This window comes from Carassius gibelio, chromosome B19 (genome assembly GCF_023724105.1).
Source record: "Carassius gibelio isolate Cgi1373 ecotype wild population from Czech Republic chromosome B19, carGib1.2-hapl.c, whole genome shotgun sequence".
Classification (NCBI taxonomy): domain Eukaryota; kingdom Metazoa; phylum Chordata; class Actinopteri; order Cypriniformes; family Cyprinidae; genus Carassius; species Carassius gibelio.
In genome coordinates this window covers 27873361-27900194 of record NC_068414.1, presented here as the reverse complement: position 1 = coordinate 27900194, position 26834 = coordinate 27873361, and the positions used below count along the sequence as shown (strand labels likewise).

At 38.3% G+C, this 26834-nt stretch overlaps 1 protein-coding gene across 1 annotated transcript in view; it reads right to left on the bottom strand.

Annotated features, from left to right (window-relative positions):
• Positions 1-22644, bottom strand: part of LOC127979689 (glutamate receptor ionotropic, NMDA 2D-like) — an 83337-nt gene extending 60693 nt beyond the window's left edge. The window contains exon 1 of the mRNA XM_052585288.1: positions 21737-22644. The gene's annotated coding sequence lies outside the window, so the exon portion shown is untranslated. The remainder of the gene's footprint in view (positions 1-21736) is intronic.
• Between the last annotated feature and the right edge of the window lie 4190 nt (positions 22645-26834).

The window sequence follows — 26834 nt, the reverse complement described above, 5'->3', positions numbered from 1 at the left end:
CCTGAATGGAACTCACAATTTAAAGTAAAATCCATCAGAAGGTTGTCCAGAAAAAAAAAAATTGGGACACACACAAAAAACCTGCTGTGTGAAAAAGAGCAGTGAATACTTAGAAAAGAAGTGCATTTTAAATATACTCAAACATTTACCTCTCTCATTCAGTCATAATTAGGCTGCAAGTCTGAATTATGAACTGGTAAACGACAAACTGATCACATAACATGTTTGTAAAGCTTTAAATGTTAACTGTTAAAAAGCAATGTTATCAGCTTTTACGACTAAACATTTGCAAACAACCTTGTACTGGAGAATCTGCACAAATAAAATTCTTAGGGGCCGTTCACATATCGCACCTATAAACGCGTGGAAAACGCTAGTCGCGCCGCTTTCTCCTTCTTTCCAAAGCGCTCGGGCAGAAGCGCCCCTGAGCCTTTGCTAAGCAACCATGACGTGCTCTCTCCATGACGTGCCCTCTCCATGAAGACCCGGAAATTTCAGCAAAGGATAAATGGATGCGGTGTGGACGCGCCTGGAAAAACGGGCGCATCGCACCGCGTCGCTTCCATTATGAGAGTGCATACTGCGCGCCTACATAGGAAATAACGAACTTGAGCACGCAAAAGACACGATATGTGAACGGCCCCTTAAACAGTTCAGTAGTGCAGAGTTTACAGGTTACTCTTCATTTTGAAGGCTCAAAGTAAAGTACTCCCACTTCTCGCTGAATGCTGCAGAGACGCTGTTCGGGAAGCACGTGACATAAAACGAGGCCAGCTATTGGCTATTCGCTACTTCACCTGCTGTACTGGCTGAGTAAAACCTCCGGTGGCTCATTACTGCCACACTTTGGTCACCGCAGATTTGAAATATGCACGAAATGAGCCGCTTATGGCAAATAAATTTTATTTAGCGACGAATCGATTACTAAATTAGTTGACAACTATTTTAATAATCGATTTTAATCGATTAAATCGATTCGTTGTTTCAGCTCTACTTTAAATAGTTTCCTTTGTGCATATTGTTGCCAATTAGAAAGGCAATTTAATAATAATTTACTGTAATTTTAATATGGATTAATGCTTGTTGTGATTGGACTAAGAAATCTTTTATTTGTTGTTATTTACTTATGTAGAAACACATCTCTGTCCACCTGTTACTTGAAAGAAGTAAGCTGGAATAAAGAAAATGTAAATGGAGAACAAAGACCCATGCATTCTAAAGGCCCGTTCACACCGAGCATGATAACTATAAAGATAACAATAAAGATATAGTTCTAAAAATCTTTCTCAATATTAAAGAATCGCAGAGTCCACACTACAACTATAACGATAAAGGCATAGAGAGACGATATAGTTGGAATCATTTCAGAACTATTTTTTCCAGCTGATGAACAATACAAACATTGACAGCCAATCAGAATCCATCCTGTTATAACAAGCTCGAGAATTAAAAGCGGAAGACGCACGTGCACTTAGAATAAATAGACAATATATTTCACTGGTGTGGACGCTAATATTGTTATCGTTACAGTTACTAATACTGCTGCTCCTCCACTGCCACCTCCGAAGACTTACAGCTTCACTGATACGACCACATAGCCAGGAGAGATTGGGGACTCAAACCTTCAATCCCAGACTTCACATGTGATGACCCCAGAGAGTTTGCAAGACTGCGGATATCCTTGGTGAATAGCCTTCCCCATGATGCAACTGAGATGTTCGAATACCAAATTTTGCTGGACCATCTCAAATTTGAAGAAGTCCTCTTAATTCTTGACTCTTACAGAAACTCTCTGTACCCTTACTCAGACACAATAGCCTCTCTCATCCAGCACTATGGTCAGCCTCACCAACTAGTTTTGCGGAGAATTGCAGAGTTGATGGATGGACCCCCTATCCATTCAGGAGATTATATGGGATTCCATAAATTTGCACTGAGAGTCAGAGCACTGGTTGGAATGCTAGAACCGCTAAAGTAGGAAGAACTCGTTGAACTTCAGTGTGGATCATATGTGGCCAGACTAAGCAGTAAGTTACCCCAGGATCTCAAAGCCAACTTTAGGCGGTATTTTCACCCACTAAAGAGAGGAGTGCCCTGCTTTTTGGGCTTTGCAGAGTGCTTTGAGTATGAGCTACAGATCCAGGAAGGTGGTGATGTGTTTGATAACATAGAGACTGACAAAGATGTAGCTAAAAGACAAAGACACCACAGGAAAGATGGTAAAGGAAGAAAAAGTCCAATGACTGTGCTCTACACAAACTACTTCTGAAGCATCTTTGACAATGAAGATCCCTTCACAGTTACCTGAGAAGTTCAGACTGCATTGCCCTTACTGCTGTAATAACCTGCACAATCTTGATGACTGTTCTAACTTCTCTAATCTAACTAAACTGCAGAAGAAACAGTGGGTGATAAAAAACGGTCGCTGTTGGAGATGTGGCCACAGCCACCAAGTAGCACACTGTCGTCTGAGAGTCAACTGTAGAGCCTATAAAGGCAAGCATCTGAATGCTCTTCACGATGTTAACACCAAAACAGAAGAACTGTCAAAAGGGGAGAAATCCAATGCTGAAACACTTTGTGGACTTGTAAATGTCTCTACCAACATTCATTATCCGGACAGAAAGGCTGCAACCAAGTACTCCTCAATGTCAGAAAAGTTCTCCTGCGGAAAGGTAGTCTTTCCGTGGAAACTTACGCTATCCTAGAAGATGGATCAGAGCGAACAATTTTCCTCCAGGAGGCAGCACTGAAGTTGAAACTCCAGGGTCCCTCAGAGTGTCTCACACTCACACTCACACTAAGAACAGTGCAACAAGACTTACGAGTGATACAATGTTCTTCTGTGTCCTTAACTATCTCACCAGCAGGCCAACCCGAGAGTGTTTATAAGATCTGAGGAGCTTTCACTACAGCTCAGTTTAGTCTAGCGGAGCACACATACCCAGTGGGACGATTTCAGTGCAAATACCGATACTTGATAAATTGCCCATGTCAGAAATCAAATAACCCAACCCCTTCTTCTCATTGGATCAGACTTTCTGCACTTAATAACCCCAATCCAGCCAGTAAGTTTAGGACCACCTGGGGGTAGTGCGGCAGTAAGGACAAGACTTGGCTGGACACTTCAAGGCCCTACTAAGTGCTTATGACTGCAAAATGGAACCCAGTCATGCCTGTTTACTGCAACATTCTCCCCAATGCATCAGTTGCATCACCATGTGGAAAGGTTTTGGCAACTCATTTTTTATGCCATACAAGTACAAGAAGCTGGTGACCAGGTCTCAACAGGATCAGAGTGCAGCAGAACTCTTGCAATCAAAGACAGTTCGATTGAATGTAAATGGATTACGCAGGTTTGCCACACCTTTAATAACAGTGCAGTCCATGCCCACTTTGTCTGCCTCAACAACTGCAGTCCTTGTTAACTTAAGGAGTACAACTCAGAGATCCAGAAACTTGAACAGGCAGGGTATGCCACAAAAGTGAGTCAAGAGGTGTGGGAGTCATCTAACAAGTCCTGGTTCATTCCGCATCATAAGGTGACTCGCAATGCGAAGAACAGAATCGTGTTTAATTGTTCCTTCATCTATCAAGGAAATCATTTGAATGAACTGCTCCTCCCTGCTTGGTGTCCTGCTGCGATTCAGAGAGCAGCTGTCAGCAGTGACATTAAAGGTATGTTTTATCAAGTGAGGTTACTCCCTGACGACAGACCACTCTTAGTGTTCCTGTGATGTAATATGCATAGAGACAGTCCACGTAGTGTGTATGAATAGCAAGTCCTGCCATTTGGGAAAACTTGCTCCACATGCTGTGCCACATACAGGCTTCAAAGGCATGTCACAGACCACAGTCAGGAAGAAGAGGGTGTGCGTGACGCTGTCAAAAAACACTTTTATATGGATAACTTGCTCTAGAGCTTCTCTTTCTCTGAAGCAGCGGTCAACAAGTTGAGTGAACTGCTGGTTAGTGCAGGATTTGAATTAAATCAACGGGCAAGTAACATCCCAGAGGACACCTTACCCCAGAAATGTTGTCGTAAGATAGTGATCAGTGGCTCAACCAAAGTCAAGTGGACCCATGGGAGCCTGCTCTGGGACTACGCTGGAAATGTAGAACAGACACACTGACAAACAAGTCGCATCTGCAGGAAGCAAACCATGATGAATCTCTACAGGGTGTTGGCTAGCCAGTATGACCCACTTGGGTTCATCACCCCCTTCACAACCAGGGCCAAGATAATTGTTCAGTTGTTGTGGAACAATAACAGAGAATGGGATGACCCACTGCTTCCAAGTGATATTCTTGAAGTTTGGAAAACATGGGAGAGCGAACTCCAACATTTATAAAAACTCAAGTCTGCCTCAATGTTATGTAAGCCTTAAACTTGACCACCCCAGCTGCAACAAAGAAGTCCATATATTCTGTGATCCATCAGAGCGGGCCTAAGGATGTGTCAGATATCTCCGTACTGAGGATTCAAGTGGCCAAATTGAGGTGGTATTCTTGACTGCCCAATCAAGAGTAGCCACCGCTGGAGCGGTGCACTGCCCTCACTGGTGCTTAACTCACACAAGTGCTGCAGACCTAATAAAGGCCACCGAAGAGTACCTACACAATGCAACTTCATCTGACTCACAAAGGCCTCCAGATGAAACTTATCAGAAAGCCAAGATGGAGATTCTTAGAGCTGCTCAAAGAGAGAGTTTTCCAGAGGAAACCCACTGTCTTACTGCTGGTAAACCAGTACCACCATCGAGCCGTCTAGCTCTGCTGGCACCTGAGCTTGACAAAGATGTACACATCATTCGTTTTGGTGACAGACTACATATATGTAACCAGCTGGAAGCAGAAAAAGCTCACCCAATTATTCTGGATCCAAAGCACCCTGTGGCTAGAATGCTCATTCAGCATGTAGACAGTAGGGATGGGTACCGAAACCCGTTATTAAACTGGCCCCGGGGCTAAATTATGAAAGACCGTAGTATCAGTAAGATCTGACGGTATCGGTTCTGCTTTCGGTACTGGAGGAAAAAAAAAAATGTACTATGTATTTTTGCTTAATAATGTTGTCGTGCACATTTAATCTCGCCAAACATTTCTAATGTGCGATCATATTAAGACGTATGTCCGTGAGATCTGCGTGAACTCTCATGCACGCCGCGCTGTCAGTCACACACACACACACACACACACACACACACACACCACAACGACATGCATTAACTGTACGTAAACTCCTGCTTAATAATAAAGAGTGACGATGGCGAAGAGATTTGCTTAATGTTATCGTGCACATTTCATCTAACTAAACATTTCTAATTTGCAATATTATTAAGACGTTTGTCTGTGAGATCTGCAAGAACTCGCATGCGCGCTGCGGAGGCTGTCTGTCAGTCAAACACACAACAAGAACGAGCGCGGTACATGCATAACAGTACGAAAACTCCCGCTTAATACAAAGAGTGACGATGGCAGAGAGAGCAAAACGTTCCAAAGTGTGGTTATACTTCACTAGAGCTAATGCTGACAACCCTCGTTGTCATAAGTGCAAAACAATATTTGCATGTAAGGGCGCAAACACAAGCAATCTGTCAAAGCATCTTTCAAAAGTGCATTATGTTGCCCCATCTACGTCAGGTATATGCTAAAATCATGTTGAATCAACGTTGTTCACGTCATTTAAAATAAATGTAAAATCTCCCTGGTTTGCTAACCTTACGTAGAAATTCTGTTGATTTCTTTTGGGAAAAATGAGAATGAAATCAACAGATTTTCTAACTGTTTTTAAAATTCCAAATAAGGAAAAATCAGTATGTAAATGTAAACATTTATTTAGCTAACTTAAAGGCACAGCACCTCAAGTTAGTTTACAAAATAGCCAATTGCCACATTTTGCAACCTTTTAATTATTTATTTAATCTTTTTTTTTTTTAAAGCTGCAGCTACTATGAACCAACCAACTCCTCCGAACACCTCTGGTCCAAGACAAGCCCATTATTAATTTTACATAAAAAAAGAAATGTTAATTCTGTTCTCGACTTGTTCTTAAAAAAAACACACACACACACACACACACACAACACAAAGTACCGATAAGAATACCGTTAAAGTAACGGACCGTTAAGCAGTATCGGTAAGAGTAGTAATATCGTTAAAAACTTAACGATACCCATCCCTAGTAGACAGTAACTTAAAGCACCCTGGTTCTGAGTGACTTTTTGGAGAACTATGGCACAAGTACTGGAAACTTTGCGATCGTGAAGCTGTTCGGAAAGAGCAACTTTTCATATTTACACGTTATATGCATACATTTGTGAGGATGACCAACTTAATTTGAATTCAGGCGTTTACTACTTGCCGTCAGATGACTGAATTATTCAGCACTTCTTTACTGTCAGTTGCAATGCATACACTTAAAGTGAACATCTGTATTTTGCATTTTAATTGTTGCTGAGTAAATGTAAATTTGTTGTTTTGATTTATAAGAAGAATTAGTAACTATAGTTGTTACTGTTACTGTTTAAGTGACTTATATGGAAATACACTGCTCTTTAGACATGGTTTTCAAATAGCTTCTTTGTGCATATAATTGCTAATTAGACATTTATTTGTTACAAGGCAATTTAATAATCATTTACTATAATTTTAAGACTGATTTATGCTTGTGATTGAGCTAAGGAAGGTTAGGTTTGAGGTTGTAGCAAAGCTTTATGTTTGTTATCCTTCTATATATATATATATATATATATATATATATATATATATATATATATATATATATATATTTTTTTTTTTTTTTAAATAAAACAAGGAGAGAGAAAATAAATTAATTAAGAACGGCAAGCAGTTTTCTCATCAATAATGTTGTTTGATTAAAAATAAAATTTAGGGATGCACTGGTTGACCGGCCATAAATTTAAAATAAAAATATTAAAAATAAATAATTTAAGGCCAGTTCTAGTTTCAACCCAATTCAAATACAAAACCTAAATGCTGATATCTGTACCATCTATGTTTGTATTAAATGTAGTCTATTTACTGTGCAGATACTGCCGTTAATTTCAGATGGTTATGGTTATTGTTTTCAATAGCCAAAAGCCAGTTTGGCCTATTAAATACCAAATAAACATCTTGCTTATGTACACTTTCCTTTCTTCTTTCTTGTTTGTTTCTTAAAGATAAAAAAAAAAAAAAAAAAAAAATCAGAAATTGGTATCGGAATCGGCCAGTTTGCTTGTAAAAAATCGTTATCGGAATCGGCCATGAAAAATCATGATCGTTCATCCCTAATAAAATTAAAACTATATGCTGCATTTACAGATCATCACATGGCATCATTTACAGATCATAATTAAAATAAGGTGTTAGTGCCCTTCAGTGATCGTGTATATAAATTCACATGACAAGGCAACTTGGCAAAAAATAATAATACTTTTGACATCCCTACTCCCTACTGAAATATGATCTATCAAACCTGTTGTCTTCATTTTGATGCCTAATGAGCCTTGTATTGAATGATATCACTATTTTAAAACTATGCCTAATGCACTATCTGCACTGTTTCTTTTATCGCCTTGCTCTTCTTTATCCACTAATAAATGCAAAATGTATGCACACTTTATAGATAACTATGACTGCATCATTAATAAATTAGCTGTACCCATTTATGGGTTCTGCAGCTAGATTAGAGATGCCACTGAATCTGGAACAGTGCCATCAATGAGAGTTATAGCTTTGTTATGTTTGGCTGTAACATTAAATTTACTGATGGCCTGCCAGTAGCCTACCATCTCAGTTCGGTGACCTGAAGCGATAACTTTCCCAGCATCAGCGGAGTGGGTCGTCTCGCTCACTGGTGTATGAAACTGGCAGCTGCTCAGTTAGAATTTCTACACACTGAAATTTGATTCAAACTACAAATTCAACATTGCAGTGAGTGTTAGCTCTGTGAATTTCAAAAAAGACAAAATGGTTAGATTCATCACAAATATTGTTGAAGCAAAAAGGTTTTCTTTACACAAGCACACATTTCCCTAATTCCAAAGCATTCACTAAATGGACAAAATTCAAGAGGACGAGATTTGGCACAATAAGTATGCAGCCCAGTGTCTTCATACAAAAGTGAATCTACCTCGGACTTCAGTGATTGATGTGCTCTCCACTTTAAGCCTTGATTGACTGATGGCATTAGAGAAAGTAATGCATGTTAAGATAAAGCCGACGTGGGTCACTCAAAATTCCAGTTGTGGTCTCAGAGTTTCTTGCAACTTCATTTTCACTGTTGATGTAAAATACATAACCTTGAATTCAACTTTGATAGCATCTCTCTTTTTTCATTCTGCAATCACATCCTTGGTTCTGAAGTCTCCTATCTTGTCTTAACACTTGTCTCTAAAAATGCATCTCCAAGAATACTGACCATATGCAGTTACTAAAAACAACACTGTCCACACTTGGCTTTTGTATCAGTCCATGACCAGATATCATTCCCAGACAATGAGATAACATTGAGGCACTGAAGGGAAAAAAAAGTACACAGAGGACAAATTCTGGCCACGTCGAGTATGACAGCGCAGTTACCATGTTTGCCAGTGCACTTGGGTAATGGACTGGGCAGAAACATCTGGCTGTGAAACTCTACTCCGAGAGCATTGTTACGGCTAGGGGCATTGTTAGTGTGAAGAAGACAATAGTAATAAAATGGGGGATGATAAATAATAAACAGAAAAGCATTGACAACACACCTGAAGGCTTATTTCATCACACAAGGACCCTGCACTATATTAGAGCTAATGAGAAAAAAATCCCAGGGTGAGTGTTACAGTTGAATGATTCATAGTCACTCTTCTCATCCTTTGAATCTGATGTCATTGGATTTATCTATCAAATGGGCTTCTTCATCATCAGTACAATCACTTTAAGTGCGGCTCTGATGAGTAAACTGTGTGGCTTCTGAATGCTAGCCTAACATATGTTCCAACCACTGATCTATATATATGACTGGATCGCTCATCGCGTTCTAAACTGCCAACAGACAGTGAAGCCACCAGAAGTGTTCGATCCGCCATCTTACTAATTCCTACCAGCAAAGAGCACCATTGAGTTACATTCAAACCGCTGTCCTAAAATAACTCTATTTGAAGGAAATCAGTCAAATGGGATTCGTTTTTATGTTATGTGTATTTAAATTAATCTTTACTTCAGATGTTATCTGCAGTGTTTACGGTCTTTTGGGGCAGTATAAGCGATATATTCAGATCATTTAGGTGGGTGTGTCTGCTGCTCACTGACGACACAGGTAACTGATCCAACACAAAATAAAGCCTATTTCTTTATGAACATAATTGTTCAAGAATTGTTAAACATGAACGTATTAGTATCGGAAGTGGATTTGAATATATTACAATGGATAATTCAATTATGTTATATTGCTCTATAAATGAAAAGCTTAACTTACTATCTGAGAAATAAAGCTTTATGTCTTTAAATCCGTATTGTATATAGTCAGTTATTTCTCTGAATAAATACAGATTTCAGAATGAGCAGTTTGTAGTTTGTTATATATGTTGAGGTAGTGTCTGTCTGATATTTATCGTGTTCATGATGCTCACTACTGTAGGCATTTTAATAAGTAGGGGAAATTCGCGACCTTTAAAAAAATAACTGTTTACATGCCTAGGGTGTTTGCATTGTAATAATGTACAGAAATACTTCAGATTTATAAACGCTGACTTGTTAGGTGATGTTTTATAATTAAAATAATACAATTTCCTATTAATTCAATAGAGCGTTTACGCACACTAGGGATTACCAATATGGCGGCGCGGCGGCTTCACTTTCATGACGTCATGAGCAATCCAGTTCTATATTATAGATCAATGGTTCCAAACCATAACAGATTTAGGGAACTTGCTGGTAAGAAAGAAAAACAAAAAAGAGGCCTCCCAATTGTTTAATACATTATTTATCCAGCAATGTGATTAAATAAGGAGCAAATGGAGACTTTTGTGAAAGTCTTATAAGAAAAAACCTCTTCTAGTGCTTCACAAAGATGTCACACAGTGCTCTCAGATTTACCCAGAAACCGAAGTATTGAAATCATTGCTATTTAAAAGCTTAATTCTTCCGAGACCAAATTATCTGAGCTATTACATCTACAGGTACATGGTATAGACACCACAGCCATATCACTCTGCAGCCCAAGACTGGTTGCCCACTGAAGCTAATCAGGGTTGAGCCTGGTCAGTACCTGAATGTGAGACCTCCTGGGAAAAACTAGGTTGCTGTTGGTAGAGGTGTTAGTGAGGCCAGCAGAGGGTGCTCACCCTGTGGTCTCTGTGGGTCCTAACTAGAGGTCGACCGATGTATCAGTTTTGCAGATTAATCGGCACCGATAGTTACCGTATTTTCCAGACTATAATATCCTGCGACATATAGTCAGGTGCGACTTATCAACATTAATTTGACATGAACAGAGAGAAATGAACAAAGAGAAAACATTACCGTCTACAGCTATGAGAGGGCACTCTATGCTGCCAGAGATGCTGCTCAGTGCTCCTGTAGTCTACACTGAGCAGCATAGAGCGCCCTCTAGCGGCTGGAGACTGTAATGTTTTCTCTTGGTTCTTGGTTCTTAATGAATGCGACTTATAGTCCAGTGCGACTTATATATGTTCTTTTCCTCATCATGACGTATTTTTGGACTGATGCGACTTATACTCAGGTGCGACTTATAGTCCGAAAAATACGGTATAACCGATTGTTAATCAGTTATCGGCAAAAATCCATGCCGATAGTTTTCCGGGTTGCATCCATTGCTGGAGCGGCTGAGAAGGCTCTGTTTTCATTATACAGTGCAAAAACGGCTTCTAGTGGTTGAAATCACTGACAGCACGTGCTATTTGTTTAGACACGTAATGCTGCACACTGAACAGAGCGAGAAACTTCTGTCCCCTTATTTAAATGCAGCTGACAGAAAATCCTGCCACGCCTCAGAGCGCCATTCACATAGTTCTCCATTAAATTACATTATATTCACCCCTGAATTGCTGTTAATGTACAAAATGAATTGTATATTGAACATTTACATCAAAACGTTTGTCTTTGTGTGGCTCTAATAAAGTCTGTATGCTTCATTTATTAAGCTATAATATATAATATGCAGAAACACGGATGAAATCGCGGAATCCATTCATAAAAATGGAATTCACAGTTTAACGCAGAATGTCACAGAATTTGTCAATTTTTTTTTTAATTAATCAAAAGTAGGTCATTACACTTAAAAGTTAAATCAAATCACGATACGGACTATCCGTAACTATTAAGCTGTGAAAGTCGATTTAAATATGAATCCTGCTTTTTCTGCGTGTATCTGTAAATGAATGGTGCAGACACTGGGTTTCATCTACTAACGTTACACATACTGAAGCACACATGACACTCGCGGTGATTTCAGCGTCTGTCGTCTAACTAAATGAAAACGTTTTTAATTAATTAGACTTGCTCTTTGATTAATAAAACTTTAATTTAACTATTAAAAAGGAGTGGAGAAAAATGAAAACGAAAAAAAAAAAACAGAATACAGAAAAATTAAAACAGAAATAAAACGGAATTTGGAAAATAATAAAACTGATTTCATAGGGCCCTATTAAATAAAGCACTATTTTAGTTTTTGTTCAGTATCCATTTTAAAAACTATCGGTTAATTAATTGGTTTCGACCAGTGTGGTCCAACCTAGCTATCTGTATCAACAAAATCCACTATCGGTCGACCTCTAGTCCCAGTATAGTGATGGGGACACTATACTATCAAAGAGCACCATCTACTCTCACTAGACACTGCACTAATTCGCAATCACAAAAGTATTATTATTATTTTTTTGCATCTGTTTTAAAGCCTTCAACGTTTCATTTGTGTGCTGTTCTGACGAGCGCTTTTTCTGAGCACACCCAAAAAAGCTTTTCAAACAGTGCCTGATTACTGAACTAAGTTATGTTTGTGCTAATATTGTCAAAACACACAAGGTTTATGTATAGACTTAGTTGGTTGTCAGCGAGCTTTTCCGTCCCACCTCATCTTCCATCGTTTTAGCACCACCGCCTGGGGGCAGCAACTCGCGGTCTCCACACCTTCCTGCTGCCCAATCTCCTCAGCACCGCGATCCCCCTCAGCAGCAAAGGCTCTCTGACAGCGTGTCCCTCCTTCCTCCCGGGTTTCGTCACCAATGTAACAACATTCATAGTGACGGGAAGAAGGAGGCGGGAACCAGTGAACATTTAAATAAAACTTTAAGGTCACACTTTATTTTAGGGTCCAATTCTCACTATTAACTAACCATTAACTATGACTTTTGCCTCAATTAACTCCTTATTTGCTGCTTATTAATAGTTTATAAGGTAGTTGTTAAGTTTAGGGTATTGGGTAGGATTATGGATGTCATGCATTATATGTACCTTATAAGCACTAATAAACAGCCAGTATGTTAATAATAGACATGCTAATAAGAAACTACTTATTAGTGTGATTTGGACCCTATACTAAAGTGTTACCAACTTTAATAATAAAATAAGCACATAAGAGCTCGTCAGCCCCACACGGATGACTGTCACAAACAAACATAAGCAAAACACAAAATAAAATCCCGGCCTGGTCGTCTCTTGACTTTCACTGTCATTCCTCCTTTTATCCTTCTGGAGCTCCTCCGTGGAACTCAAGACCGGAGAGTGGTGCAGGTGTTGCTCATTATCAACTACTCTTCCAGTCTCGCTTCATTCCCACGGCTCTCGGCCCCACCCTACTCATCACAGGGTGTTCATGAAGTGGGTTTATGTCTTCATTTCAGTCCATTACACAATCTCTGCCACTCAGTCACAGAGACGCATTCGTACACAGCAGCACTGCATCATTGGTTTAAGGCTCATGGTACCTCTCTGGGGCCATCATGTTGCGGAAAGTGGAAATGACAGACACATCCTAAACAGGATGGGGAACCATCCAGGAGATCAAAATATTGAAGGTGTGGACGAGCACACTCTACTGAGCCCACATAAATTATTTGGAGCCCCTCACAGTTTGGACAGCTCTGAAACATGTTTTGCCCTGCCTGCAAATTCATCACATGCTGGTGCGTTGTGACCACGCCACAGCCATATGAAACACCAGGTGGATGTACCCCTCCAAGCTCCATGCACTAGCACACAGGCTTTCATTATGGGCGACCCATGTCTTGGGCATTCTAAACAAGGGGGGCAGTCCTTTACTTATGTCACAGGTGGTACCAGTTTGGCTGGTTAGACCCTGCTCTGGAGTAGGAGCTAATTTGGTTATCTAAAAAAAGTCAGTCCATTACTAAAATCGCACCTAGTTCCGGCATTTAATGGAATTGAATGTGGCCAATCCATGTTAAAACTAGGGATGCCCCAAAATGACACTTCTTGGCCTAAGCCACACAAAATGGAACATTGGGCCGAAGGCCGAATACGTTTTTTCAAAATTTTGCCTCATGTAATCAGAATTTGCAATTTTTTTACCACTGCATTAATTAAATTGCCAAAATGTGCTTTTAACTTTTTTGTCCTGCTTATCAAATAAAAAAATCAATTACAAAACAACTATTTAAAAAAAAAATTTTCCATCGTGTCAATTGATTTTGATTAATATGCGCGAGAGAGAGCAAAACAGCGCTTTTGATGTTTGAAGATGGTGAAGGTGAGCGTGCGCACACGGCCGGGGCTCTCTCGCTCTCTCTCTCTCTCTGCTTGTTCTTATATGCGCCCTGTTAAACTGACAGGACTTAAAAACACATGCAAATTATAAACTTTCACACTAGGATGGTTAAGCTGTGCAATTAATCCATGAATCACATTCGTCAAGGGCTGGGGAGCAGCTGGCCCGTACGGTTAATGAATAACGGATCAACTACGACAGCCTACATTTAACATCCTGCGATGTGACTATTGTGGATTCGTACATCGCAATATCGATGCTTAAATGACACATCGTGCAGCCCTAGTGGTAACATTGTTCACATGATTTTAGAGCAAGAAAAAAAAGTTATAATCAGCTTTTACAACTTCGACCATGACAAACCCTAAAATTACTGTTAAAACTATTTAAACAGCTTTACAACTATAATGATACACACATTAAAGTTAATGTAAGTGTGGTTTTACAATATTCTTCACAGCTTTTACCTCCTTTAAAATTGGTGCCATTCACTTCCATTGTCCACAGTAAAAGTTAAGATATATATATTTTTTTCAAACTGATAATTAATTTTTGTGGTTATGAACATCATACTACAAACACTTTTGCTTAACTTGTACATGGAATATTCCTTTAAAAGAATCTGAGACTCCCATTAAGTCCCCTGAGCTGTGACAGAGCAACCTCAGAGCACTAAAAATTTCCTATGGAAGTCTTTCTTTGGATGGTCCTCAGCAAACAACACATTTTCCATAAATTGGTGAAACATCAGTAAACAGCCCTGTCCAAAACAAAGAAACCTCTTGCCGTGAATCCATGTTAAATTAATGCCTCCTCCTTGAGGTGCAAAATGAAAAGAGCTGAAAAAACTCATCCATCTCATCAAACACAGAACCATATCCCACTCAGGAGACAAAAAAAAAACTTGCAAAGGTAAGGAGCTTAATTTGAATCATATCCCAAAACCCAGTGGGAGGGAGGAGAGAGTGGCAAACCAAAGAGTAAAAGTGACAGTGGCAGCAGCAAGCCATACTGCACTACGTTGAAAATCACATCTGTGGAGGCCCCTGGGATTTAATTTTGGATGCTTGCAGGGAGCCGGTTTCTGTCTCTCTCGCTCAGGGGAAAGAGAAGGAGGGAATCCCTGCAAACCCCACCCTACCATCCGCCCGCCCCCACAAGACATCATGTTGGACTAATTTGAACCCAAGATGTCCTTGGCTAGCTTTAGTTTCAGAGGCTCAGGACTCCACAGCTCAGACTTTATCAAGCACAAGTGCACAGATAAAATGTCGGTTTACACTAGAACAATTTACAATCAATGGCTTGAGAAAGAAAAAAGAAAAAACATTCACGCCTGTCCAATAAGCAAGGGTAATTTACGGCTGATTTCAAGCCCTGATGTTAACAGAGTGCGAAATAGAAGTTCGCCCTGGTTCCCTTTTCACTAAGGCACTTATTTAGATAAGCAATCAAGCCCAGTGGTCAAAAGGCATAGACATCATTCCACCACATATCACCTGAGACGGGGAGAAATATACAACTTGAACAAATTGAGGACAAAACTCAGTGGGCATCAAGTTCATACCAAGTCAGCACATGAGGGTAGAGCGCTTACTGGAATCGAACTAAAAATCTGATGAATAAATAAATATGGGGAGTCTCTGTTGGTACTGAGAAGAAAGTGTTTTTAATTCACAGTGATCAGAGCGCATCTGGGTCTGGGGGAGATTCTTCAGTGGGCTGAGTAGGGCTGGACCGGTATGAGATTCTGACCATATGATAACCTTAGATTAAAAAATATTATAGTATAATGGTATTGCAATTACAGTTATTGTTAAAAAAAAACAATAATTAAAAAAAAAAACATTTTTTAAGAAACCTATAGAACATTTTGGAACAGGCTAAATAATAGAGTTATGTGAGTAGTACATATATAGTATTGTTGGTGTTTAATGTTAATGTTAATCAGTAATTTTACACATGCTGAAATGTGCACTTAATTTAAGTTGCTGTGGCTCAGAGGTAGAACATTGTGTTAGCAGTGTAAAAGGAATTGGAATTGGAAAACACATACTGGAAAAAAAAACGTATAGCCTGAAAACACTGTAAGTCATTAAATGCATACATGTAATTTGCTTGGAAAATACTTGTGAATACGGCTGTCATAAAAAAAAAAAAAAACATGCAGTAGCCCTGCCTAATAATAATTTGTGTATATTAAATGTATTGCTCTTACGGACCTGTGTGTTTTGTATCAGTGGTGCAGTGATCACACAGTAGGATCGAAAGTCGAATCTATTGTTTTCTGAAAGTATCCTGAGAGTGTGAATGGCACTACAATCATTTGGGGACAAGAGTTTATAAACAAAGGTAAAAATAAAAGGTGAAACCAGGTCTAGAATTGTCAGAGAGATAGTGGCTTCCATTATTTAAATGCTACACGTGCACAATGAGGACTTCCAAAAGCCCTTATGAAACAAAAATATATCGCAGTATATTGGAAAATATCATGTAATATATTAGGCATATATTCTTATATATGGGATTTAATATTTATTTTTTTCCAATATATTGCAATATATTGAAAGCAGCAATCATTTGTTTATTTTGCTATATTATTCAATGTATTCAAATATATAATATATCAGAAAATAAAAAGGGAAAATAATATATTACAATATATCACAATATGGTAAATATACTTTCCTTTCGTAAGGGAGAGTTTGGTACAACACACTGAATTAGGGATGTCAAATTTCGATTATTTCCATGATCGATCGTCGTTTAAATTAACGATCAATTAATCGATTAATCGTTAACCATAATACTGCAAAATGCGTCTATTGCAGGCAGACAGTCAGCGGTATGACAGGATGTGCAAAAGCCACACACACACACAAAACGCTTTCTCACTTGAATTAAAGAGGTTTTAGTCTGAATAAAATGCTAGTAGCAGGATCATAAAATGAATAGATGCGATTATGATCATTTGATAAAATGAAGAGAGCGCGCCATACTTTTGAGGTCATTTTACTTTGTTGACAGTTTCCAATCCCGCACGGAGAACGCTGAACGCGCCTCTTTAAATGGTTTTGTGGTGCTCGTTGTTGTATTTTAAAGCACAATTGCGATGTTTTCAACTGACATTATTGTATTTAAAATAAAATTATCCGAAATGTGAAGCGCGTGTGACTGCGCTGCACATTAAGTGAACTACATCGGCGCTGCTGCACCAAAACACAGTTGCTCACATTAATTTGATCCTGCTGGATTCTGTCCTAGAAAATGTCAGATTTTTTAAAATCCGGCATACAGCGCATTAGATCGTGACAGTGCATGCGTGCAGACGAGGATGAGCGAGCGCGGATTTGGCTAGATTTATTTGGAGGTTATTGCTCATGTCTCATTCGGCACAAATCGAAATGTTTCCATATTCGCAATGTATTTGAATGTTAAACTATTATTTATAATGTAAACTAGGCTTGTACTTAACACGCATTCGCATATAGACGGAAAAGATGATCCTCTTCATATGAGCAAAAACGTCCTTGGCATAACAGCAGAGTGGACCGGTATACTACGGTCTATTTAAACTGAATGCTCCAGGAATGTGTCGGTCACAGCGCCTATTAATCGCTGTTTTGAATCCAGTAATTATTTATTTAGAAATGATAAGATCTGATTATGACAAGTGTGGTATAAAAGCTTTGTTTATTAGAGGAATAATAGGTTAACTGGAAAATGTTACATCGCGACCATGCTTTTGGACCCCATAGTCTTACGCGGCTTTGTTCTGGTTTGCCGGTTGGTCACGAATTTCCACAAATTCAGTATATTTAGGCATTGTTTCTTTTCCTAAATCTTCATAGTCTAACCCTCTAATTTCCCAGGTTTATTTTATTATCTTTCGCTTTTAATAACTGTTTTCGCATCTCTTACTGTGGTAAACATGGGAAGGGAAATTAAAGATTTCATGAATTAAGAATTCGTTCGATTTATTAATTTGTTCCCTTATTTCACTTAAATCATGGGTTATTTAGGGAACAAAATTAATGAAACATGGACAATTGCCACATTAATAATTCGTAGGAATGAATTAACAAGTTGTAGGAATGAATAGACTGTCATGTCACTGTGTCCCGCAGCCCTGCAAAGCGCACGATATAAAACAGTTATCTGATGAAATGATTAGTAACTACATTTCTATTGCATTTAATGTTGAAGAACTTTTATGTTGTTTCTATTTTAATGTACTTTAAAGTTTAAATCACATTAAAAGCTTAATTTGTACATTGTGAATGAATGATGATGCTTTTATATATCGTCACCGTCACTCACAGCCGCTCGCACGTGTTGAGTGCGCATGAGCCGCACGCAGCCCAACATTGAATCGGTTAACCGACCATCGATAGCCTTAATCGATTGCATCTCTTATCGACAATTAATCGATCATCGATTAATCGTTGACATCCCTACACTGAATATAATATCACTTACCTACATTTAATCTCAATAGCTGCAAATGGACAATCTCTGCTCTCCCTGGTGCATCCATAATGCTGATATCAAATGAAAGAAAGACAAATCTCCTCAAATTTCGCAGAGGGCCAGCCCCAGGCATCAATATCTAGGTAAAAATATATCACAGACATAAATAAATGTCTCGTGCGCAAACATATGCCTTTATGTGCTTCAAAGCAAGCAGCTTTGCTGCTTCAGCGTCTTCCCTGGTAGCATACATTGAGTTTTTTTAAAAAGTAAAATGCCTGCTATTTCCAGATGCAGCCAGCGTCTGAGTTGTTCCTCCCAGTGATCTCACTGCCGAGCAGTGAGAAGACAACATCAACAAATACGAACCGTCAAGAAGGAGAACAGGAAAAGCAGGATGCAGAGCTGCTGAAAATCATTAGCACTCTAGTTCTCCGAGAAGCTACACTGTCAAGATTTTAAGTCTCACTTTGCATAGTGACATTGACAAATCCTATGGTACCATGGGAAAGTAATGGAGACTGCTACCATCCTCTTCATTTAGATTCAACTCCAGTTTTATATGCCTATGAGCTTCAGACAGCAGGAACAGAAGGCTGAAAAGGTTTGACGAGCCTTTAAAGGTTCATATGATGTAGCTACAAAGAACATTATTTTGTGTATTTGGTGTAATGCCATGTTTATGTGGTTTAAGGTTCAAAAAACATTATTTTCAACATAATGTACATTACTGTTTCTCCTCTATGCCCCACCTTTCTGAAACACGTATGATTTTTACAAAGTTCATCGTTCAGTAAAGCGAGGTGTATGCTGATTGGCCAACTATCCAGTGCATCGTGATTGGCTGAGTACCTCAAGTGTGTAAAGGATAAAGTATTTCCACTTTCGCAATGAAACACACAGCGTCTCCGACATGGTGGCGGTGGCAACAGCTAGAATAAAAGTTACGCCTTCTTTCTTTGTGAACATTTTGGCAGCGTTATGCAGATCTTCTCGCATAGTGATGTAGATGTGAGGGCATGTTAGAATTAGCCGTTTTAGGAGGGTGTGGTTGACTCTTAACTTTTATAAAGAATATCTCTTTGGATTTGAGACTTCAGTCTTTTCAACTTTACAGATCTTCATTATGCACCAAAAGCTTGTAACACTCCAAAGAGAAAAGAAAAATTTAAATTGCATCATATAACCCCATTCAAGGATCTGGTTATAACATTAATTTGCCCATCTCATTTCACTAGTTATATAATAAATATAGAAATATTCAGTATCTCTGTGGATTTTAGAGACATTTTTGAACACCCGCTGAGACATGTTTTGGAATATAGAGAGGCTAATTGCTTCTATATCTCTTTTTTGACATTTAATTAAGTTTAAAGGGCAATGTAAGACCTTCTGGGGGGTTTTCGGGTATGATTAAAATCTATTGTGTGACCGATATTAACATACTACAGACTAAAGGCAAATACAGGTGCATTCTGATGGGGCCTTGAAAAGAGAATCCACACCCTAATCCAGCAAAACGCTCCAGTTCATCACACAATTAAATGATGTTCTGCAAAATATAAGCATGTCAGACAAGCGGTTTAAAATCATCAAATTAAAATGATTATGAATAAAGATCAAAAAGATCTTGTAGTAGAATTTTCTAATATGTCAAAATGTGTTATCTGCATTAAGTTCAGGCTTCAAGATCTAGATATTGCCCTGCCACAAACAAATCAACAATAACTATGTGCCGTTAGATAATGTAGTCATTTTCATATGCTCCGAAGTCTTTTGAAAAAAATATCAGTCAGTCTCAGTCTTGAATGCAGGGTGATGTAACACAGCTCTGATGCATAGACATGACAGGGCTGGACGTAGGAGGTGGCTCCTCAGAACAGCTGGGGTCTAGCAAGCAACAAATCCCATAGGGAGGGGGCTTGAAAAGGAGAGGGGAAAACAGGACGCAATTTGGCTTCTCCCTAGCTTTCTCCCTGGGATGTGCCTTTTCAAGACCTCTAGGCCAGCTTCCTGTTGGGCAGTCGTCCCAAAATGCCCTCAAGCTGTGCTTCTTCATCTGAAACAAGTGAGAGTTTTTTTTTTTAAGGGGTGTATGTTTGTGTTTATATGGTGGGTGGTTATGTTCTTGGAGTCAACAACTATAACCTGGGGATGACTTTGAAGCAGCAGCAATCTCTGAGACAGACCAAACGGTGCCCCCCTCCTCCAGTATCACCAGCACCTTCCTGCCACCTCCAAACCTGTCAGACGAGCCTTTAGGTGGCTTCTGCAAAAACCTGGCTTTCCCATGGGGAATCGTCTAAGGCTGTCAAACAACTCTTAATGTCTCAGGCAGGTCACCAGCAGAACTTCAACATTTAGGTAGGAAGTGGCCAAAGGCTTTGTGAAGTGCTGTCAAATGCACTGAGTACCCTATAAAACATGGACACTTAGAGCTGGGTGAGAGAAACTAGTAGAACGGCAGCCACACCATAAGCAATTGAACCAACGACATATGGCATTCACAGCAAAGAGTTCTGATAATTGCAGCAATGTTAAGACCGCTGAACAACAAAAGACAGCTTATTCTTCCCAATAAGCCAGAGACATGCAGATTCCTTGGATCTCGATTACCCAGTAACAAGTGGTACACAAAAGGAGTCAATCTGAGTTACAAGAAAGAAGGAACCTCACTTACCATAAACTCAGCATACTGGCTCTGATATTACAAAATTAATTACATGTATTTTGATTCTCGCAATTGAAATGCATTACATTTATAAAAAACTGATACCTGTTTTAAAATGCTACTCTTCTATTAGTTTCAGCAATGACACAATTTCTGTTTTATGCGAGGAAAAAAAAAAGTTGAAATGTCGGCATATTTTTGCACTTTTTGGCTACACACAACATGATGAAAACTGATTTTTTTTTTTTTTTGATCGACCCTCAAAAAAAAAAAGAAAGAAAAAAGAAGCCACACACACAAGGAAAAAAGAATGACTGAATTAAAACTGCAGTGTTTTCACAGCAACGTTAAAATATTTAACAAGAATATTTTATTTTTGTAATATTTTAAACAGTCTGTGTAGGAAATTCGTGCGACCACTTGTCAGAAATAACACCGGAATACGGAATGGCTTTACATACGTGCTTTCCCGGTGGACTGCTGCTCTCCATGAGGAAGCATACCTAGGCTCTACCCTTGGCAGTGAGGTAAAGTTGAGACCTTATTCGTGAGCCCGTGGGGTGAAAGTCAAGTCAGTACTATCCTATATGTGTTTAGGATGTCTAGGTGATAGTCAGGTTAGCGGGAGAGAGAGACCTTGTGTTATGTGCACGCGCATCAATGACAGAGGGGTCAAACCCCTCGCTCACCGGCCGGTTGTCTCCTATCCATCAAAGTGGATATGCGCGCGAGACGCAGGAGCGTTCAGGCGCTGTCGCAAAAGCGTGTCTCGCGCTTGCCGCCTTTTGCCGATTTGAAGGACAAAAATCCATTGAGGACTTGACCGAACACCCCACAAGAAAGCAGAAAACCAGCATACTCACTGTTTTTCAGGATCCAGACACACTGTTATTCCTGCGGCACTTCGTCACTTGTATATCCATTCCACAGCTGCCCATTTCCACGACGCTTCCCTCCGGTATGTTTCTCTTAGGTAAAAAAAAAAAAAAAAACGTAAAAAGAAATTGTACGTACACACAGTCTCGACCTCTCTTTACTCAGCCTGCCTACATGTTGCTGACTAGCTCTCTCCCACCCTCCTTACCTCCCCTTCCTCTCTCTTTCTCACTCACTCAGTCTCTCTCTCCAGTTATTTTGTTAAAATTCAGTATATACGCGCCGTCACCTAGCAACCTCCCTCTCTCTCTTCATTACTCTCGCGACACGTGTTGAATGCTAAACTTGCCATTGTGGACGGTTGCAGTAATATTTTAAAAGCGCATGTACACGCGCCGGTGGCGTATCACTATGCAATCAAGATAGTTATTATAGCCCGCTTCCTCACACGCCTCCTCTCGTCCTTTTAACCCCAGCCGGGAACGTTCCCGCTTTCCCCAACCCAACAGACCCCGGAGACGCACCAGAGAAATAAAACGCTCGCCCAAATTATTGTCTAACCTGGGATTATCCGTTATTTGCTATCATTGTGTTCCACGGAACACTAAAAAAAAGTTATTTTACAAATCGTTAATTTTTATCAGTCCAGACGGGCTTTGCCTGTCGCAAGGAGAAAAGGTGAGCTATATTGAGAGCGTAGCAAACTCTTGGGGAATTTTGTCTGTTTCATCGTACTCCTCCCCCCGAGTCGGTCATTTTGTTGTCCTCTGCTGGACATCTGGGTGTTGAATGCTGCAGAGAACGTGAGTGCCCAGCACTCTGCTGTCCTATCTGAAGGTAATCACTTCATGCTGTAAATGTGGACGGACTGGGAGATGCAGAGCGCGTTCGCGAGGATGGGGATGTTGCGTGTGATTGAACAGAAAGGTGTGAGTTTGTAAAATTGAATTTCAGTTGGCCACACCCCACAGGAAGTTAAATTGAATTGCCAGGAAGAAAAAAAGTAGCTAAAAAAATGAAGACAGAAGGTTCATTTAGTGTATAAATACGATAAATACACTAATATTATAATAGAATTACTAATTAAAAGTTGAAAAAACATTTCAATACTGCAATTTATTTATTTATTTTTTACAAAAATGCTGCAAAATCTTACTACAAGAATGAAAATTGGCTTAGGGCATCTTTATCTGTCTGTGTATCTGTGTTTTTTTAGTATCATTAAGATACTATAAAAATTGTATTCATATTTTGAATCAGTTTTTATTTTTATATTTTATGTTTTCATTTTAAAGTTAAATTGTTTGTTGTGTGTTTTATTTTTGTAATAGCTTTTATACATTTTTATTTCTCGTTCTCGTTCTTTATTTTTAGAACTTTGAAATAAACTAAATCAAAGTGAAAAATGGTGCCTTGGCAACTGACTAAAATAAAGCATCTTTTACATTTTACTTCATTTCAGGTAATGTTTCAATCTGTCTATATATATATTTCACTTTGATTTAATTTATTACAAAGTTCTAAAAATAACTGAGATAAAAATTTATAAAAACTATTACAAAAATAAAACACAAAACAAACAATTTAACTTTAAAATGAAAACATAAAATATAAAAATTAAAACTGATTCAAAATATAAATAAAATTTTAATAGTATCTTAATGATACTAAAATAACACATATACACAGACAGATAAAGATGCCCTAAGCCAATTTTCATTCTTGTAGTAAGATTTTGCAGCATTTTTGAAAAAATAGATTTCTGTTAATCTATTTATCTTTTGGACTGTTTGCAAAACTTACAGTAAAACCTTGAAACATATATTTTTTAGAAACCTTCAAACAAACCTGTCAAGCCAAAATTTTTCATGACTAACTTTTCTCTTTCTGCAGTTCCTTTCATTTTAATGATGCTTCCTTAAACTCAAATTGAATTTCTGAATCCTGTTGTTCATTTCCTATTCAGAATTTAAAAGCCATTCTCAATTCACTTCTGAACAGCACACAACCCTGGTTTGCCTGTGTGTATCTATGTGTTATATTTGTGTGGCAGATTGACAGCGTGAGTGTACGTGCACAAGTGTGACTGAGAGAAGGACTGTGGGTGTTTTGTGTATTTTGAAAAGCTACACATGATTGTATTTCCACCTGTCTGTATTTGTCCATAAATACTCAGCAGCCTTCAGTTTCCTTCATATATTAAAAATAGCTCTGATTAATTTAAAAGCGTAGGACTCGCATCCCATTTTTGTATAGTCTAGCAAGTAATTGGAGGACAGGGCAGTGACCTCTGTTGGCAGTAGTGGTATGAGAAACATTTACATATTTTTATACAATGCAGACTGAGTCCAAACATGGATACATAAATCACCGAATATTGGTACAGTCAGCCCAGTAACAGTTCTGAGATGAAAGCCCTTGTGTGGCACCAGGAAAAGGGATTATGTAGGACGAACTGTGTAGAACTAATGTGAATATTATGAAAATTGCAGTCTGCTTCCATAAAATCTGTATATAAGGCTTTTCTATCAACTTCCCTGCTATATCATTTTAGCTTGCACCAGAGGCAAGTGAATAATTTAGCTATACCGTCCAGTAAGCTCTCTGTATCATTATGAATCATTTATGTCATAATCATTCTTTATAGATACTCATTGAAATATTAGTGGTATAAATGACTCTTTTCTTATTTTTAGTGGCATTGGCTATTGAATACATGTCCATTCATGTGTATCAATATGGCTTGCTCATCTCTGAAGCTTTACTGTAAGTCATTACTTTAAGCCAATAGCCAATTCAGCACTTTTCCAGGATTGCAGTGGAGAACCATGTTATCAGCAGTCTTGCATTCCAGTAGAGAATGAGAGTGCTGTTTCTGTATAAGTTTTCCCCCTTACAAAGTCACTATATGTACAGAGGGGAAAACCCCAAATCAGCACCACTGTCTCTTGATGCATGCAGTCTTTGAGGCTGGGCATAGAATAGATCAAGGTTTGAGTTGTATATTTAAAGGTATTTTTGTCAACATCATCCATAAGATGCCTTTTATTCTGTGGAACACAAAAGGTGTTGTTTTGCAGAATAGCCAAACTGTTTCATACAACAAAAAATAATCAGTGACTGTTTTTAAAAAATCATACCAAGGAAGTCATACTTAGTATAAACTCTAGGTAATTTTCTGTTTTGTGTGACCTATTCCTTTAAGGCAAAGTAATATGAAAAGTAATATGCTAAAAAGGTGCATGTGAATACTTCATGGAAAAGTGTGCCATTCTTTAATATGTTTAATATTCCTTCAGATCACTTGTTTGTGCAATTTAGCATTATTATTTTACACGCTCCAACAGGAAGTATGTGATTTGAGTTAAAGTCTCACAATCTATTCATTAGTTTTGATATCTTTTATAAGAAATGGCAGAAATTACTTTTTAAGGCTATTGATTTACTCAAATACAAACAGCTAGGGGGCTTTATTGCTTTGCATGAATCATGTGCATATTATTTTGTTTACAGTGAGTATATTATTTATGAACCTTGGGATTGCAGTTACAGACAGAATCCCCAGAAGTGGATTTGATTTGGATATTATGGCAGCAGTTGGCAAGTGTGTCCTCTTCATAGATAAAACTTTTACGTGTATTCAGAGTTCTGAGAAAAATATTTGATAAACTGTATTGCCATTTTTAAATTAAAGACATATTCAAGGGCTGTCAATGAGAAAAACATGATTAACATTATGGTTCAGATGCAAAAGCTTCTAAGTGTGATTGAAATTTCCTTCTAAAATTAGCATTTTTCTCAGACTCCTATGTTTATGTTCAGTCATTTCACTTTAATGGAAATTAAAAGAACCTATTCATTCATTGCCATTAAAGTGAAATTACAGAACCTACACATAAGAGCCTAATAATAATGCTCATTTTAGAAGATAATTTCAAATGGCACTTAAGAGGCCTGTGCATCTGAACTATATATATTTATATATATATGGCATCACTTTAGTATAGGGTCCAATTCTCGCTAATAAGTAGTTGCTTATTAGCATACCTATTATTAACATGTTGGCTGTTTATTAGTGCTTATAAAGTTCATATAATGCATGACATTCCATAATCTATCTCACACACACACACACACACACACACATATACATATATATATATATATATATATATATATATATATATACACACACACACACACATTATTTTTCTTTAATTTATGTATCATGAGTGGTACCAAACAGAATAATGAAAGATAATAATTGTTTAAAAATTGCCACTGACCGGTAATCCTGCAATCACATTTCTATGAATCAGCATTTCTCTCTTGGGTATTTCACTTTGTGTGTGTGTGTGTGTGTGTGTGACACTTGCACTGTGGATTTGTTCAGTACCTATCAGTGTTTAGAAATCACAGAGAACCAAACAATTCAAAATTATTAAATATGTTAACGATGTAAAGGAAAAAAGGATTAACAGTGATTGCAGGTACTGTGCTATGAAGATATGTTCTGGGTTTTGAATTATGGATTGCATCAAGTTGTGTTTGAATATTAAAAGAAATGTGTGTAAACTTATAATGGCCTGTCAGAAAAGAGTATATTTTGGGATTTTTCAAAATATCTTAGTCATTCCCATAGCTACGTTTTTTTAAACACTAAGTTACTTCAGTCTTTCTGACCCATCCTTCAGCATAAGTTCTTCTCAAGAACTCTTCTTCTCCTCTGTTATATTATCTCCGAGAGGCTCTCAGAGAGTCAGTTTTATGCTCAAGCAACTTCTATTATGGACAGCCAACCAAAACTATCTCTCATTTTCCACACTCCACAACGGCCTCATGTGCATTACATGAACATGAATTCGGGATTTAGTGCATAAAAGTGATTTAGAGGTATGGGATTCAAGTAACACTTTATAGTTGATTGTTGAACAATTTCTCATTCTTGGTTTAGTATATAAACATATAATTTATACCTTTATTTAACTAAAGAAACATCAACTGAACCAAAAATAAATACTCTACACATGTGATTTGTTACAGAATACAGTGCCATGGCTGCATCCTTAATTAATTTAAAATGAT